General features: G+C 35.5%; 1 protein-coding gene across 1 annotated transcript in view; it reads right to left on the reverse strand.

The window, feature by feature from the left end:
* LOC122802327 (mitochondrial intermediate peptidase) overlaps nucleotides 1-17393 on the reverse strand; it is a 2150265-nt gene that overhangs the window by 862541 nt on the left and 1270331 nt on the right. The window lies entirely within an intron of this gene.

A 17393-nucleotide genomic window follows, 5' to 3' on the forward strand; every position in this document is an offset into this window, starting at 1 on the left:
AGCACATGAAATCATGCATGCACACATTCTCCCTCACTTTTTTTTCTAATAATTTTTATTAGAGTTTTAAACCAAGCATAAACAATAATAATTCTCAATGACAATAAAAGTTATGTTAATATCAAGCAGATTAGAATATGAATTTTCTTTTCTATAGAAAAAAAACACATGAATAACTAATAAAAACTATTTACAAAGGGTGTCTGAACATACACAATTAAACAAATACACATTTTCAGTTTATTCCATAGATCAGTCATTGTTTATCTAAAAGTTCAGTTAGTCCTTTTTTATGATTTGTATGAGGAGGTGATTACTGTAGATCTTGTTCTTATTGTAATAATCTCCAAATGGCTAACTTTTGAAACAATGTTTCTGAATTCATTAAAAAAGGGAACAATGTCACCTTTCCAGTTCAGGTACTGGAGCATTGAAGAGAATCAACGGTTTAGTCAATATGAATTTATCAGAGAATAAAGCCTGTAAAAATTTATTTTTTTCCCAGTATGTTTTAACTTCATCACATTCAAAAATGTGTGTTCCCAATAAGCTTTCTCATGTGATTTACATCTCCAACAAGTGACTCTGGTTTTACATATTATTTCTATTTTACGTGGTGTATAAAATGATCTATGCATATATTTCCATGCGAACAGTTTCCATTTAAGTGAAGATGTAGTTAGTTTAGATGATTTTAAAATAAATAGTTTATATTCTTCACTTGGGAATTCTTTGTTTATATTCTTATAGTAGTTCCAGTATGATTCTTTAACATATTGTTTCGCTATTCTTATTATTTTATATGTTTTGGATAATATATTGTTACTTTCTATTCTTCACTGTATAAAGATCAATAGACTTTCGGCTTTTCCCGGTTAGGGGTCACCACAGCGGAACTCCGGTCCGCTCATGATTGGCAGCGGATTTTTACGTTGCCGAGTTGCCAGCCTGACGTCCAGCCTTCAACAAAGGTACGCCCATACATACTCGCACCTACCTGCAGGTCTTTAACATCACTCGACCGCGGGGAGGACATACAGACTCCACACAGGAGGAGCTCCAGCCGAGAATCGAATGGGAGAACCTCTTGCTGTGAGGCGACAACGCTAACCGCTGCACCACCATGGCTCTGTATACAAATTCAATAAACTTTGGAATGGATTTTTTAACTGTAGGTTGCATAATCTCTATTCTTTTTTCAACATATTGCACACAATTTTGAACATGCAAACATAGTTCTTTCTCCAAGTTAAACTTGTCTAGTATATATAGGGCTGATAAAGCACTCTCTTTATGCATCAGTTGATACCAATATGTTAAATTGTTTTCTTTAAAGTTTTTCATAGCCAGCTCATTGGAAGATTTGATACTGTGTTGTAGGCTATTGGAAAAATGAGAAACAACCATGCTTTATATGATGGATTTTTGAGTAAAAATGTTCAATGTTTTTTATTGCTATATTAATTATGTCTGAGTTAGTTTTAGGGTTAGAGCTACTTATAAATTCTTCTTTTAGTAACCAATACATGGAGTTATGAGGGGATATAGATTTATTAGGATGTGTCAAGAAAGTGGTTTGTATTAAAAAATGTCCAAAAAATGGATTTCCATTTAGCAATATAATAGAAATTTGACCATAAGATTACTGTTTAATACCCACCCCCCCATTTGACCAGTCTCTGAGATGGTTTAATGCTATTCTTGGTTTAATGGGAAACCATAAGAATTTTAAGATTATAGAATTAAATTTCTTTACAATGGTTTTAGGTGGAGGTAGAGAAAGAGATTCTACTATAAATAAAATTTTAGGAAAAATAATCATTTTAATTATTGAAAGTCTTTCATCCATAGTAAAGAAGTATTTTTGCCAATTACTTATAAGAGTTTCAATATTTTCTAGAGTAGACTTGTAATTAACATGTATTATCTTTTTAATATTTTCTGCAATAACTATTCCTAAATACTTTAACTGTAGTTCTTTTACTATATATTTCTTAAAATCTTCGTGTAAATCTTTATTAGCGTAATTTATAGGTAGGATTTTCATCTTATTTTCATTAAATGTGAGTCCCGATTTTCTTTGGAAATTTTCTATTAGCGTAAAATAAGTTGCGAGTGATTTATTATAATCTTTTAACGACAAAAGTACATCATCAGCAAATAAATGAATCATAACTATTAAATCTTTATTCCTTGACACTCTTAATATCAATGTGAGATCTTATAAGGTTAGCAAATGGCTCAATAACTAAAGTAAATAATGGCGAGAGAGGGCATCCTTGTTTAGTGCCTTTTATTTTTTTAGTTCTTATATAAATGGACCTATTTTAATATATGCTTGTGAACTGATATATAAAAGATTAATAAGCTGTATGAATTTATATGAAAAGTTGCTTTTTTCTAATACTAATGAAAGATACTGCCAGTTTACAGAATCAAAGGCACAGTTGATGTCAGCCTAATATTGTTAAATTTTCTTTTGTTTTATTGGCTAGCTCAATTAGTGACATTATTCTCCTTATATTATCATAGATGTTCCTATTCAAAATAAAACCTGATTATTAAAGAGGGAAGAAACTGTTTTAATCTGTATGTACAACCATAAATAATTTATAGTTGACATTCAACAAAGAAATTGGTCTATAAGACGAGCATTTTATTGGGTCCTTCTGTCTTTAATATTGGAGTGAGAAGAGAGCAACCCCAAGAGGGGGGTACTGCTTCTAAGTTCTTAACCATATTAAAAACATCAAGTAGTATATTCAGAGATTCTTTAGTCATCAATTTATAGAATTCAGAGATAATACCATTACTGTCAGGGGCTTTATTTTTAACTTTTTAATATGCGACTAATTCTGAAATTAAAATAGGTTTATCTATAATATTAATTTGATCAATATTTAATTTTTTTCTTGGCATATTTCCTTATGAAGCTTTTTATTTTTTTATTAGAGTCTACTAATATGTTTTCTTCACTTATTTTTGTAAAATAGTCCTTAAACTCTTTTAATATATCCTCCAAGTCTGAAACTCTTATTTTTGGAAGGTGAAAATATTTCTTTAATATGATTGGACTTATTATATATTTTAGTTCTCATACCTAGTTTATGCATATATTTTGGATTAAATGAATGGTTTATGATTTTCATTCTCTCTAAATTTATCTTTGTTTTGTGATTTAAATTCTCTAAATACTTACCTTTCAGTTCATTTATCTGTTGTAATTTATCAGGGTTTTATTTTGACGATCTAGTTGTAGTTTATCTATTTTCTCTTGTAATTCTATCAGCTCTTAATCCCATTGCTTTTTCTTGTAAACATACCAAGATACACTTCTGCCATAAATATATGCTTTGAAGGCATCCCATATGTATATCTTTGAAGTACTGAGTGTTATTAGAAGTTAAATTCCAATCTCTTTATGTAGCAATTCTTATAGATTAGTTATATATACAGGTATACATCTTACTGAAATTCTACCATTTTGTTTTAGTACAAGTTGACATATTATTGGATTACGGTCAGAAAGTGGATACGTTATAGTCTTTTATCTATCTATACTACTTTTTAAATCCATGGAGATATATATATATATATATATATATATATTTTATCAATTATTGTTTGCGTTCAATGCCTATGAGAATAGTGTGTAAAGAAGAGAGACTCCGAGACTGCATAATCTTGAAGGTCTCTGAGTTGCACTAGGTTTATAAATTTTTTACTTTCTTTAGCCGACGGAGAGTTTTTTTTGTGGAGTTCGAGTCTTCCTCTTGTGTTATACAATTGAAATCTCCTGCAGTTATAAGACTTCCTTTTAACTGATTTATGTTTTGTTCCATTTAACAGTTTTAACTCCTGTCCCAGGAAACCAATATAGATTTATGCGTATGTAATATTTTTTGTTAATTTCCAATATAACTGAACACATTAATCCATTATCATCTTTACAGGTAATTATTTTAGGTGCAGGGATAGTGTTTTTCTATAATATTGTTACACTTCTTTTTTTGTGTAAGATGTGAGCTTGACAGTACTGTATACTTTTTGGGGTTAAGCCTACTAATATCAGATTGTAACAAATGTGTCTCTTGTAAAAAAATAATCTGGAAACTGAGTGATCTTAAACATCTGAATAGATTCCCTCTTTTACAATCATTATTTAAACCATTATTATTTAATGATATACAATGTAAATGTGTCATTAAGTTGCATCACTGGAATTAAGGTTTCTTTTTGTAGAATTCATATCATATGTAAGTTTTTAATTACTCCTCCATATATTGGTAGCTTGTAAATGAATTAAACAAAATATTTCAACAATTCACTCAACTTGTTAAAATTAAGAAACAAAGAAAAGCACCAATGAGCCGTATCCACCTTGAAAAAGGTTTAATAAAACTCACAGCAAGCGAAGTAAAACACAGCACACAGTAACGCTGAAACCACTACCAGTTCATTTTCATCTCCAACTTCATCAGAAAATGCTGACAATCCAAACCCCTCCCCATTTATACCCTTACACATTATCAACAGTTTTAAAAAGCATGTGACATCAATTGAAACTTTCTAAAGTAGAAGTAAAAACCATCCATACAAAATAAAAGTTCCTCATTTTATATTGAATAAATATATTGAATCAATATAAAATTGGGAACTTTTATTTTGTATGGATGGTTTTTGCTTCTGCTTTAGAAAGTTTCAATTGATGTCACAAGATTTTTAAAACTGTTGACTGTTAATGTGTAAGGGTATAAATGGAGATGGGCTTGGATTGATGCTTTTCTTTGTTTATTGGTTTCGTTTTGGACACCTCATCCTCCTGGACTTTTGTTTTGTTAAAATTAAGGTCTTTACTTTAAGAATTAGATATCCTAAGTACTTCCTTATTTCATATCTTGTCATTATCTCCTTCCTCTCTTCACACTCCGCTTTCATTTTTCCTTTTGTTGTTAACTTGTGAGAAAAAATACTTCATATCTGTTTCTCAACAATCTTAAAAACTAACAAGTTATAACATTCTAAATATGAGTAGTATGAGTTGTGCATGTAAATAAATACTTTAGCCAACATTAATCTAACTCTACACTTAGTGCTCAAAATCAGAGCATTAATGTAGAGGCAATCAGAAATATGAAAAGTAACAGTGGCATGTCAGTGAATCATTATTTTAATTCATCAATTACTAAACTTTCCTCAAGTGATATTAATTCATCAGTTGGTTCAAGAAAAGCTAAGTAACACTGTTACATTTACACAATGCTCATTAAATGTATTGTTGTGTCCACATTAATTTATATGGCAAACCTTGATATACATCTAAGTAGTTATGACACTCATTCGACTGCCATACTTTTGTACTGAAAGGAATTCACATACATATTTTCTAATTTATTAAAATGGCTAAGAAGGAAATGACAATATGGGAATCCTTCTTAATATGCGACAATTATCCTGCTTTAATACTTGCAACGAGTTCCCTTTCCTTAATAATAATAAAAAAATGCATCTATCAAAATTCCTAGTATTTTCCATGAAGATAATGTGAATAGGAATACAAGAGGGAGGCCATTCATACATAGGAGGAATGGTAATGACGTTGTCCATACTAGACCAGACAATAGAGATATGTTCAATAAAACAGTCATACCTTATACTAATAATAATGTGAAAACTAGAGATATTTTCTCCAAGAATTGGAACATTCTCACAGTAGATACCAAAATTCAGCAAGTGGTAGGACCTACCCCAGAGTATACCTATAGAAATACAAAAACTCTGAAAAGACTGTTATGCTATGAGAATGCCAAACCATCATCAAATATCTCTGACAGGAAAGGAACTTTCGCATGTAGATCATGCAACCAATGTGGCTATATGTCCAATTGTGATCATTTCACACATCCTGATACTGGATGGAGATATAATTTTGATCTATATGCTGATTGTAAGACCCAGGATGTGGTATATATAGCAACTTGCATGGCATGCAGTTGCTTCTATGTTGTTAAGGCCAACAGGACCCTACGTGAACGTGTTTGGGAACACATATATGCTGTTAGCAAAGAAGATGAGAGCAATGCTTTAGCAAAACATGTTATCACTTTAGGTACTAAACACAGTTTTAGATTCACAGTGCTAGAGATAGTATTTAAGAACAATAGGTTAGGAAATCATAAAAATTACACAGAACAGAGAGAAGCCAGATGGATCATGAAGTTACAGGCAGATAGGTCATCTGGCTTAAATGACAGAGTCTTTCTGAAACCCTTCTTGGCAGCTAGAGATTATAAACACTAAACAGTGATGAGAGCATTAGGTTTTAGATCATGGTGTTGATATATTTGCTTTTTTATATAGTTGGCAGATAAGTTCTTAGACTTTCAGGTTTTGAAATTAACTCACTATCAAAAGTGTTTTAGTAACACTTTTATATATTGTTCTATATGTCAACTTATATATATATATATATATATATATATTTTTTTTTTTTTAATCATTTTTAAGTTTTTAAATATATTTTTAATTGTTTTTTTTTGTATAACTATATCTTTATAGATCTTAATCTTAGAGGTCCCTTTTAAAAGTACCTTTATTAGTCCATATGTAGCTAAATAATATAATTCTACAGTTGTCTCTATGAATTCAATTAGGCGCTCATTAGCAAAGCAACCAATTTTCTGTGGTTGACCCCTTTAAATAAATTGTTTTATCACAGTGATTGGCTAGTGAGTAATTGAGCTGAGGTTTAAAATGCTAGATTTTTGATGTTTAGTTAACAGTCTGAGGAAGCATTTGGATAAATGTGAAAGCACTAACTGTTCTTCATGTTGAACCCGATTGTTTTTACTTTTTCTTCATGTCAGTGTTTTAAGTCTAATAAACGGTTCACTTTTATTTGCCATGGTATGCTTCAAGGAATTTTCTTTTTAGAATGACTACTTTGTGCTTTATTTGGGGCACTTCATCCCTGTGAATGGTGTTTTCTACTTTTTCATTAAAAACTGCTGTTAGTCAACATCTTGGCCACCCCCCTCACTTTTTTAAAGTTAGGTTAACTGTTGTCAGCATTTCATAACAATAATGTATTAACACATTTCTGAAATTAAGTTTTAAAGCAAGTAAGTTACAGTGTAGTTAAATAATACAGCATATATTGTAAGTTCATGACAAACAAATACATAGTTGAGGAAAGTTGTTATTCGGCACAATATTAGCACTACAGAGCAAATGCTATAGCAAGCAACATATAATCTGGATTCTACAAAACCAGACATTTCAAGCTAATGCTGGCTACAGTTACAAAGCAAGTCACATTAAATTTAGTCCTTCAAAAACTTAACTACAACAGGAGGAGAACCTAGATGGTCACAGAAGTCCACGCAACATAAATTTACAGAAAATAAATTGAATGAGCAAAAAGAATGTGCTGTAGGGTAGTATTAGTAGAACCCAATTTCAAGCATTATAAAAAAAGACAGAGACACAGATGCAGACATTAGGACAGTATGATCAGAAAATAACTCAACTGTCACTTAAAAAATCTCTAGAAGAACAAGCCCAAAATCAGTAGTTTCTTCACATTTGTCCAGACTACAGTTGTTATTAAAGGTATGGTTTGAAATCCTAGACATCACTAAATAAAACAAGCCTGCTGCTCACAACTGATACTTCTCTGATGGATATGCCTCTTAAAGACCTTGGAAAGTATTTTATTTTTTTATTTTTTTTAACCATCTTTAACTTAACACACTGATTATTAAATTTCAACATCCCAAGAGCCTAGAGAAGGTGAATGCCATCTTCAGCTAGGCTTCCCTTATGAAAACTCACAAAGAACTACACAAGGATGACTCAAAACATTTCTAATGCCACCGTTTAAATTAACAGAATGAGTTCTGAAGGTCACCTGCTTCAAACAGTAATCATATGAAGTTTTTAAATAACATCTTGCACCTAAAAACATAAAGAAGTCCAAAGGTACAAAAGAAAAACATTTTTTAAAAAAAAAAATCTTTATAGAATGAACACTTATGACATAGGCAATCATACACTTATATACATGAAAAAAAAACATGGTGACATTTTCAGTTGCAAACATTATACATCACATATAATCTTCTATACAGGAATTGTCAATTGAATATTACACAGCTCATTCAATTCCTGCCTTTCCTTAAACCTCAATCCTCCTCCAAAACATTGTTCTGTATGTATTATTCCCACAATTCCTATTTTTTCTATGTAATTTGCACTTACCCATTTCTAAGGATCCCAGTTCCAGTGCTTTTCTTTCTGTTACTATATTCACTAATTCTAGTACAGCTGCTTTAGACTTTGATTTTCAATTTTCTAGTAACTGCTTTTTTGGCATACACCAAAATGAAACTCAGCAAGGCCTTACTTTGTTTAGGTAATTCTGATTCTGTATAGTTACACCCAATTAACTTTTTCTTCCCTATCACACCTCCAACATTTACAATCTACCGGAGGAAAAATTCTAACGAATCTGCTTGGGGTATAAAAATACCTATGCAAACACTTTGTTATGTATTAGGGAGCCAAACATAGATCTTCCCATTGTTTGTGAACTGCTTATCCATTCTCTCATCCCAATCCTAACATCCTCTGATTGATTACTATAGTTGTCATGCAATATTTTATATGCCCTATTAATTATCCCTTTGTTAACAGCAGCTTCTATTCTAGATTCTACTAGAAACTCTACCAGTGCTGCCCTTTCACTTAGGATCCCCTATTCCTTTCTCTTTGCCTATACTCTGATATCAATCCTTGACAGGGAACACAATTTCTAGCCTGCAGTCTAAATGTACTCTTGGCATCTTTCCATTCTATTACCTAACCCTCTCTAATTATTTGCTCCCAATACTTTGGTACCTTTGCCAGTTTTCTCCAGTAAATTCCAGCACCCTCTTGCCTGTTCTCTGTACCCCTAATTTCGGACATCCCCATTGTCAGAATCTCCTTTCTCCATTGCAATGTTGGCTTAGTGCTTAAGACTACTTTCTGCTACTTTATGAATATAATATTCTGCATAACTACTGTTATTCTCCTTAAGAATATGCAATCAAAATCCTAGTCTTTCCTTATTTCCTTAGCTTCCCCCTGCTTCATCATCCCTTTCAACTCTGAATTACAGCCATTTACTTCTGAAATACCCCTTCAAATCAAATAATCCAAAACTACCACGTTCTACTGGAAGGATCAGCTTATCTGGCTTGAGTCTTGCCCTCTTCCCCTCCCAGATAAAATCCTTCAACTCTTTAGTAATTGCTATCCACAGATTCTTAAATGAAATGTTTGCTATTTGAGTTCAAAAGCTAACAAGTGTCCAATAAGAAAGCTCTGCAGCGAAACAACACAGAAGTATATGAAAAGAAAACCAGTTTAATTCAAGAGCCAAACAGATGCCTTAAAATTTGGGTGAATGCAAACAAAGTGGATAACACAATAAAGACATCTAAAAGACAAAGAACTTCATTTGATGGTGAAACAAGCAGTCCTGGACTCTTTTACATGATTTAACATCATCAACAAAGTCAAATACTACTTGCACTGTAGTGTACAGTGACACAGTCCTGGCTACTTCACAGAGATACAATTCCAAGTACAGTGCTGGAGCATTGGGAGAGAAATGAATGAGGAGAAGCCTCCCTACATACTACCTGCAATCCCATCAGAGACCAGAAATGGACAAACCCATCTGCCTATGGGAGGAAGGTACTATGGATACTGGTATATGCAGAAGTGGCTGACCAACCCTCACATGGTCACACTGCAAGACCTACTCTTGAGGCCATGACATCATGTAAAGGGAATGGTAGGGTTTATGAAAACTCCATCCAATAGCTGTATGGAAGACAGCTGTGTTATCACCACATAAAATAAACAGATGTCAAAAGTCATATATATGTGCCTTGATAAGGTGGACAGGTATGCAGGATAAAATAAGCAGTGAAAACAAATAAATACAGAAAATATATCACACCATTCTTACCAACTACCAAGTCTCTAGTACAACAGAATGTTCAGAGTGTACTGTGTAAATGAAGAAAGAATATATACTCTGAAACAAAAATGAATGAGTTCTTAAGCTAACAAACAAAACACAGAAAGCCAATACAAGGTTATGAACTCTATCATTTTACAGAAAATGGATCAGACTTGTTTGCTTGCCTAACAGTTGATCTTCCAGACAAGCTGCTGTAACAGTTCATACAATAATAAAGCTCATGTAGCAGGGAATCTAACATGAAGGCATCAAGTTGTTTTTCAGCCATGAAGTAAGTGCATGTATGTGGTGGTGGTGGGGGAACCCAGCTCGTCCCATTTTCAAGTTCATTCTCAACTATGAACTGGAAAGACGGATGTGGAATCTATATATCTATGTTTGTTTAAGCAGCATATCTGAATGACCCAGATTATTACAGATCCAATATAATGAATACTTTATTTTTAGTAGTTTCTAGTAGCAGGACACAAAACTGTAACTAAGTATCACACACTGACTCCAGCTAACTTGCTGGGGCATGAAAAACAGGAATTTACTAACACCATAACTGCAATCCTTGCAGCACTGCTCTCCCAGAGTGTAACTAATTGATCAAAGGAAAACCTATGCTGTAGTACTCAGCATAGCTGCAGCTCAAAGACATGGGGCTAGATTCAATGTAAATTACTTACTTTTGTGTAAAGCCCATCAATAAAACAGGCTAACACTGGACGGCCAGATTCCAAAAGACCTGCTCTCAGTGTAAGTGGTCACTTACATTGAAAGCAAGTCTTTTGGAATCAGACCCAATACCAAAACATTCAAAAAACAGACAAGGAAATATGCTACCATTTCAAAAGACAATCTTCCACATTTTGTCATTCTCTACCACTTTCTAGGAGACAGAAAATAATGTTCAAACCAATTTAAAAAAAGCACCATATGAATGCCCTATTTTTTACTGCTTTTGGTATAAAAGAACTATTTTCCTGTCTTACTCTTAAAATGGTTAAGACGTTTTGTGTGTGGAAATGGATAGTGGAAATGATTTAAAAGTTATTACAGAAGACAGAAATTTCTTCACAAGGGACATCTAATGGGTGGGTTGAATATAAATCTACCAGTTTTAAACAGCTACTATTTGAACATCTATCCAAGAACTGGCATTGCTCAAGTGCCAAACCTGACTGACAAGAAATCTATACCTCTCTCAACACACTATCCACTCCTTACCTCATTTTCCCCCTCTCCTCAGTGTTCATTACTACTCAAAAATAAATATATATCAAGGAAATGTCATTTCGTCACAACTGTTATTTAATATGTACACACTACTATTTTTTCTCACAGTGATCTTCACTGAAATGCTTGTGTTTTTCTTTTTGAATCTGTATCTACTACAAAACTGTATGGAATACTACTTTGTACAGACTAACTAGAAGATATGTATCCTGCATATTACTGTATATATACTGTTGTACTATCTAATTATTGTATATTGTTTGTATTTCTGTGGAGCTTTTCTCCCCGGACCTCCACTGAAAATGGGCTTCTGGCCCAATCGGACTTTCCCGGTACACAAATGTAAACAAATAAACAAGGGAAATGAGGAAAAAAGCAATACAAGTTATCTAGAGGAGAGGAAACATTTTTAAAGTCTTGCAGAATAAATGGAATCACACAGAACAAGAGCAACTACTTTTGATAATTCCAGACCACAAAAACTGTCAGCACAAAGACTTAGTCAAGAGAAAGCAGAAAGAGTTGTTGCCAAACTCAGGGAGCCAATAACAAAGAGTACCATGGATACTACAGCAGTACTAGAGATATTTCAGAAATGTTATGAGAATCTGTATTAAGCAGAGGATTGTTGAAACCAAGAAATGGGACAAATGGAAATATTTAGGAAGACTTAATTATACCAAGGTTAGAGGAAGATGAGACTCAACTATTAATAGCCAAGACATGAAAAGATGAGACAAAAATTGTGATTTACAACCAATCATCAAGGAAATCTCCAGAAACAGATGGTATTCCTGTAGAAGTTTGGCGGCTAGGAGGGAAGAAAGTGATAATGACTTGAAAGGTTTTGTTTAACAAATATTTAAAAGAAGTGAGGGGAGAAGGACAGCTTCTTAAGGAAGCTGTGGCGGCTGTATTACCCAAGGACGGTAAAGACACACCAGACACAGCTTCATATAGACCCATTTCACTTTTAAAGAATTATTAAGCATTTTTTCCTATACTAAGGTCACACATCAGACATACGGTACCCCAGCTGGATGTCAGCGGTGACAGCCAACTTGTTTTGAATACTGCAACATTGATTTCACTCAGAACATTTGATAGATATGGATGAATGTGGTTTTGTGGAGGTGTAGTAAACATGCAAACATTAATAGCAAAATAATTATCCAGAGGAAAGCAGAATGAAAGAAAATACTGCTATTGTTGGTGAGTCTTTATTCAAAAAGGCATTCAATAAACTCAGTTGGTATTTTATGAATGCAGCAATGCAGTATTTGCATTCACAGGGTTAATTAGAAGATTTATAAAGAATTGGTGGCAAGAATTAAGATGGGAATATTCATCTCTGACGAGTTGAGTTTGAACACAGGAGCAAGTCAGGTGTGTCCTCTTCCCCCTTTATTTGCTTTATGTTTTCAAGTAATTAGCAAAGAAAATAAACACAAATTCAAGGATACAACTGGAATGGAAATCAAAAAAGTTAGCTTTATACAGAAAATATTATTTTGCACTTGATAAAGCTAGAAATTGCTTTGTACTTGATAAATTCTGTTGTAGAATATTCTGAGACAGTTTCAAGTCTTTTCATGATATAAAATGAATGAAGATCAAACAATGGCTATAGTTGTAAACTGTGTACTCACATGCATTGGTTCAGCAATACTCATTTTTATGGGGATGTGATAAGATGAAGGATTTAGGTGTATGGATACTAAGGATTCTATTATGGTAGCTAAGAATTATGTGGATGAAGACTAAATGAAAGGTAAAAAAAAATTAAGAAGCTGGAAGCTCTTGATTATAGATATGGACACGGATAGTAAGTTACAAGCATTGAAAAAGTTTTTAGTCCTTTTAGTTTTACGGACAGATCAGGCATATTTTTATTAACTAGAGGTGAAGTTGGGGATCATAATTAAAGAACTGAAGGAGCTAATTTGGGAACGAGAAGCAGGCAAGAGTTATGTGTCTTGCCCCAGATGTCAGGTGTCCCTAAATAGGTAGGCAATTCAAATTGCTAATAAAACATACATAAGAAATGCAAACAACATACTTTCAGCTACCAGCAAATACTCCCCATAGGCAGTAAAAGGTAGAAGAACTAGGTACGTACTAGCCAGTAAGAGGGGAAGGAGGGAGGGTAACCTGGACTGCAGCAGTGTCTACACTCGAACATCTACATTTATGGTAGGTACAAAACTGTACTATGCTCATCGTGTGACACTGCTGCAGTTATTACACTTGGGTAGAATCTCAAAGCTGAGGTAGGGTGGTCGGTTCTATAAGGCATTAGGGGTGGCTATAAGGCCCTGCAGCACTGCAGAGGCGAAGCCAGCTTGGATTTAAAGTATAGAGGCAGATGTTAATGCTTGGTGAAGGTATGCACAGAACTCCATGTTGCTGCTTCCAAAATATCCTTGGTTGGTACTCCTCTGAGGTAGGCAGTTGAAGTGGCTGTTGCCCTGGTGGAGTGAGATCTAATGCTGTTAGGCACAGGTTTTCCATGGCACGTATAGCAGAAATGTATGCAATGCCCTATCCATTTGGAAATAGTCTGTTTTGAAATAGCTTTTCCCTGTGTTGCTGCAGCATATGCTACCAATAATGGCTCAGATTTTCTGAAAGCTTTGGTTTTGTCCAAGTAGAAGCGTAACTGCCTGTGAATGTCCAATTAATGCAGTAGTCTTTCCCCTTTATTCTGTGGTTTTGGATAAAAAGTTGGCAAGTGAATGGTTTGGTTTAGAAACACACTTGAAACCACCTTAGGCATAAACATAGCGTTAGTTCTTAAGGACACCCTGTCCTGGTGGAAAATGAGGAAAGGTTCCACTGCCATTAGTGTCTGCAATTCTGAAACTCTTCGTGCAGAAGTTATTGCCAGGAGCAGAGCCATTTTTCCAAGAGATGTATTTTAATTCTGCTGTGCTAGCTGGTTCAAAAGGAGGTAAAGTTAATTTTTCCAAAACAAAGTTGAGATCCCAAGTTGAAGTAGGTGCTCTACGGGGCGGTCTTATGTTTTTAGCTCCTCTGAGGTACTGTTTTAGCAAAGGATTAGAGAAAATTGGTGGATCCATGTTGTAATGTGCAGAGATGGCAGAGGCGTGGATCTTGATGGATGAAAAGGAGAGGCCTTTTTCCAGCATCTCCGTCAAATATTGTAGTATCGGAGGAATGTTTGGCACAAGAGGATCAAGGCTGTGAGCCTGGTTCCAGGCACAGAATCTCTTCCATTTATCCGAGTAGGCTTTCCTGGTACTAGGTCTTCTGGCCTCCAGAATGACATCCATAACAGCTTTGGAGAGAGGCATTGCTTCCGTGGCTAGGGAATCTTCCATGCAGCTAGGTTTAGTGTCTTTAGCTGGCTGTGGAGTATCTGATTGTTGTGCTGAGACAGCAGATGTGGTATTTGAGGCAAAATCCAGGGTGGTCCTTGTGCTAAGTTTTTTAAGATTGGGTACCAGTACAGTGCTGGCATGGCCAGTCTGGTGCAGTCAGGATCATTTTTGGCTCTTCTTGCCTGGCTTTTATGAGTACCTTTGGAAGAACAGGCAGTGGTGGAAAATCGTATACTTGTAGGTTTGCCCAGCTGAATGAGAGGGCATCCACTTTCCATGCTTGTGGATGGTAACTCCTTGTGCAGAATTTCTTTAGCTGGCAGTTCATTGGGGAGGCAAACAGATCTATGTCCGGGCTCCATTTCTTTGTTATCATTCTGAATATTTGAAGATTCAATTCCCATTCGTGGGGATCCATGATATTTCTGCTTAAGTCGTCTGCCATTGTGTTTTTCTCTTCTGGCAGGAATTGTTCTTGCAGATGAACTTGATAGTTTATAGCTGTGTTCCACAAGGTCATGGCTTGTCTACAGAGGGGGTAGGAGTGAGTGCCTCCTTGCCTGTTTATGTACCACATAACTGTGATGTTGTCTGTCTTTAGTAGTAGTTGTCCTGGATGCAACAGGTCCTTGAAAGCTATAAGGGCATTTTGTACAGCTAGCATCTCTTTTTGATTGATGTGAAGATGCCTTTGTTCTGTGGGCCACTTGCCCTGAATACATTTTCCTGCCATGTGTGCTCCCCAGGCGTAATCCGATGCATCTGTTGTCTTTGCCTGGCTGTGGGTTGAGTAAAAGGCTGTCCCTTGTTGAGGTGACAAGCTTGAGCCCACCATCGAAACTCCTGTTGCAGGCAAGGTATTAGTGGTATAACTATTTCCAAACATTGACAGTGTTGAGACCATACACTCTTTAGGTACCATTGTAGTTTCCTCATATGCAGTCTGGCATATGGAATTAGTAGTATGCAAGATGCCATGAAGCCCAAGGCCTGCAGAATTTTTCTTGCAGGGAGTTGGGTCTTTGTTGCCATCAATTGAAAGTATTGTGTCAGTTGTCCTTGCTTGTCTGGCGTGGGATAAGCCATCTGGGCTGTTGTGTTCAAGCTGGCACCCAGGAATATTATCTCTTGTGAGGGCACTAGTTTTGATTTCTTTTCGTTTACTGTGTACCCCAGGCAACTTAATAACTTTTTTACAAACGCCAGATGCTTTAGAAGAATGTCCTTGCTCTCTGCTTGAATTAGGCAGTTCGTCCAGGTACGGGTAAATCTGAATTCCTTTCTGTCTGCAAGATGCAATTACTGGTACCAGGCACTTTGTGAAGACCCTGGGCACAGTAGATAATCCAAAGGGCAGTGCAGAGAATTGATAGTGCATTGGACCAGCTATGAATCTGAGGTATCTTCTGCAGTTTTGTCTGATAGGGACATGCAGGTATGCCTCCTTGAGGTCCAAAGTCACGAGCCAAGCTTGCTTGCCCAGCATGGGAAGAAGCTGCTGTAATGTCAACATTTTGAATTTCGGAACATCCAGGTAAGTGTTTAGTGAAGAAAGATCCAGAATGGGCCTCCAGGCTTTGTATTTTCTGGGAACCAGAAAGAGTCTTGAGTAAAATCCTTGCCCTTGTTCCTGTGGTGGTACCTTTTGAATAGCTCCCATATTCATGAGTGCCATAATTTGTTTTTGGGACACTGCCCATTGATTTAGTGGCAGATTTGGCATTCCTTTTAACCTTGTCAGTGTGAAAGTGGAACCTGTAACCTTTTGGAATAATATTGAGAACCCATTTGTCTTGGGTGATCATATGCCAATTGTGATAGAAAAGTGCCAGTTTTCCTCCCAAAGGGGCTGCCAAGAGTGAGTTGTTTGGCAGCTGGAGTGGGAAGTCATTGGGGCTGTTTTTTATATGGCTGGTGCCTGTCTTTCCCTTCTTTCTGGCCTGATGCACCCCACTGTCGAGGCCTGTAAGGACCTTGTGGTTGACCTCTACCTCTTGGCCGTCTGTATCTGCCCCTTTGAGGTCTGTCCATAGCTGGAAAGGACCAATTCTTTGTTGGCCAGTTTCTACTAAATGGAGGAGGCTGAACCTGTAAGAAATCCTTCACTGTTTGCATAGATTTTGCCTTATCCTCCATTTTCTTTAATACCTCTTCTGCCTTAACTCCAAATAAAACATCCTGCTGTAAAGGTGCATCCAGTAATTTAGCTTTAACATGATCTGGTAACGTATGTTCTTTTAACCATGCATGTCTTCTAATGACACAGCCTGTAACTGCTGCTCTGCATGAGGCCTCTAAAGAATCAAAACCACATTGCAAAGTATGCTTTCCCACTCTTGCTCAGCGGCATGCAATAAATCCTGCATTTCTTTAAAATTAGGAGGATCTGTTTCTGGAAGCATTTTTTGTTTCAACTGAGACATCAAAAATTGCTGATATTTTAGCATGTGAAACTGGCTATTTAAGGCTCTCATTGCTAAAGTTGCAGATGTATATACTTTCTTTCCCCATCTGTCTAGTGCTCTGGAACCTGTGTCACAGGGAACTGGGTTCTTTGCTGATGAGGCCTTAAACCCTTTGGGTCCCTGAGAAATAGTTTCAGGATCAGCAACAGGGCTTTTATACAGAAATTTGTGTGAGTCAGGGACTCTGTAATATCTGTCAGGTTTAACTGGAGCTGGAGGTAAAGAATCAGGAATTTAAGCTGGATTCAGTATACACATCATCCACAATATCTAGCACTGGCGGAATAGCCAGGGGTCTGTGTTGAGGTAATAAAAGGAAGTCTCTGAGCTTTT

This window comes from Protopterus annectens, chromosome 5.part0 (genome assembly GCF_019279795.1).
Source record: "Protopterus annectens isolate FY-2018-M chromosome 5.part0, PAN1.0, whole genome shotgun sequence".
NCBI classification, from domain to species: Eukaryota; Metazoa; Chordata; order Ceratodontiformes; family Protopteridae; genus Protopterus; species Protopterus annectens.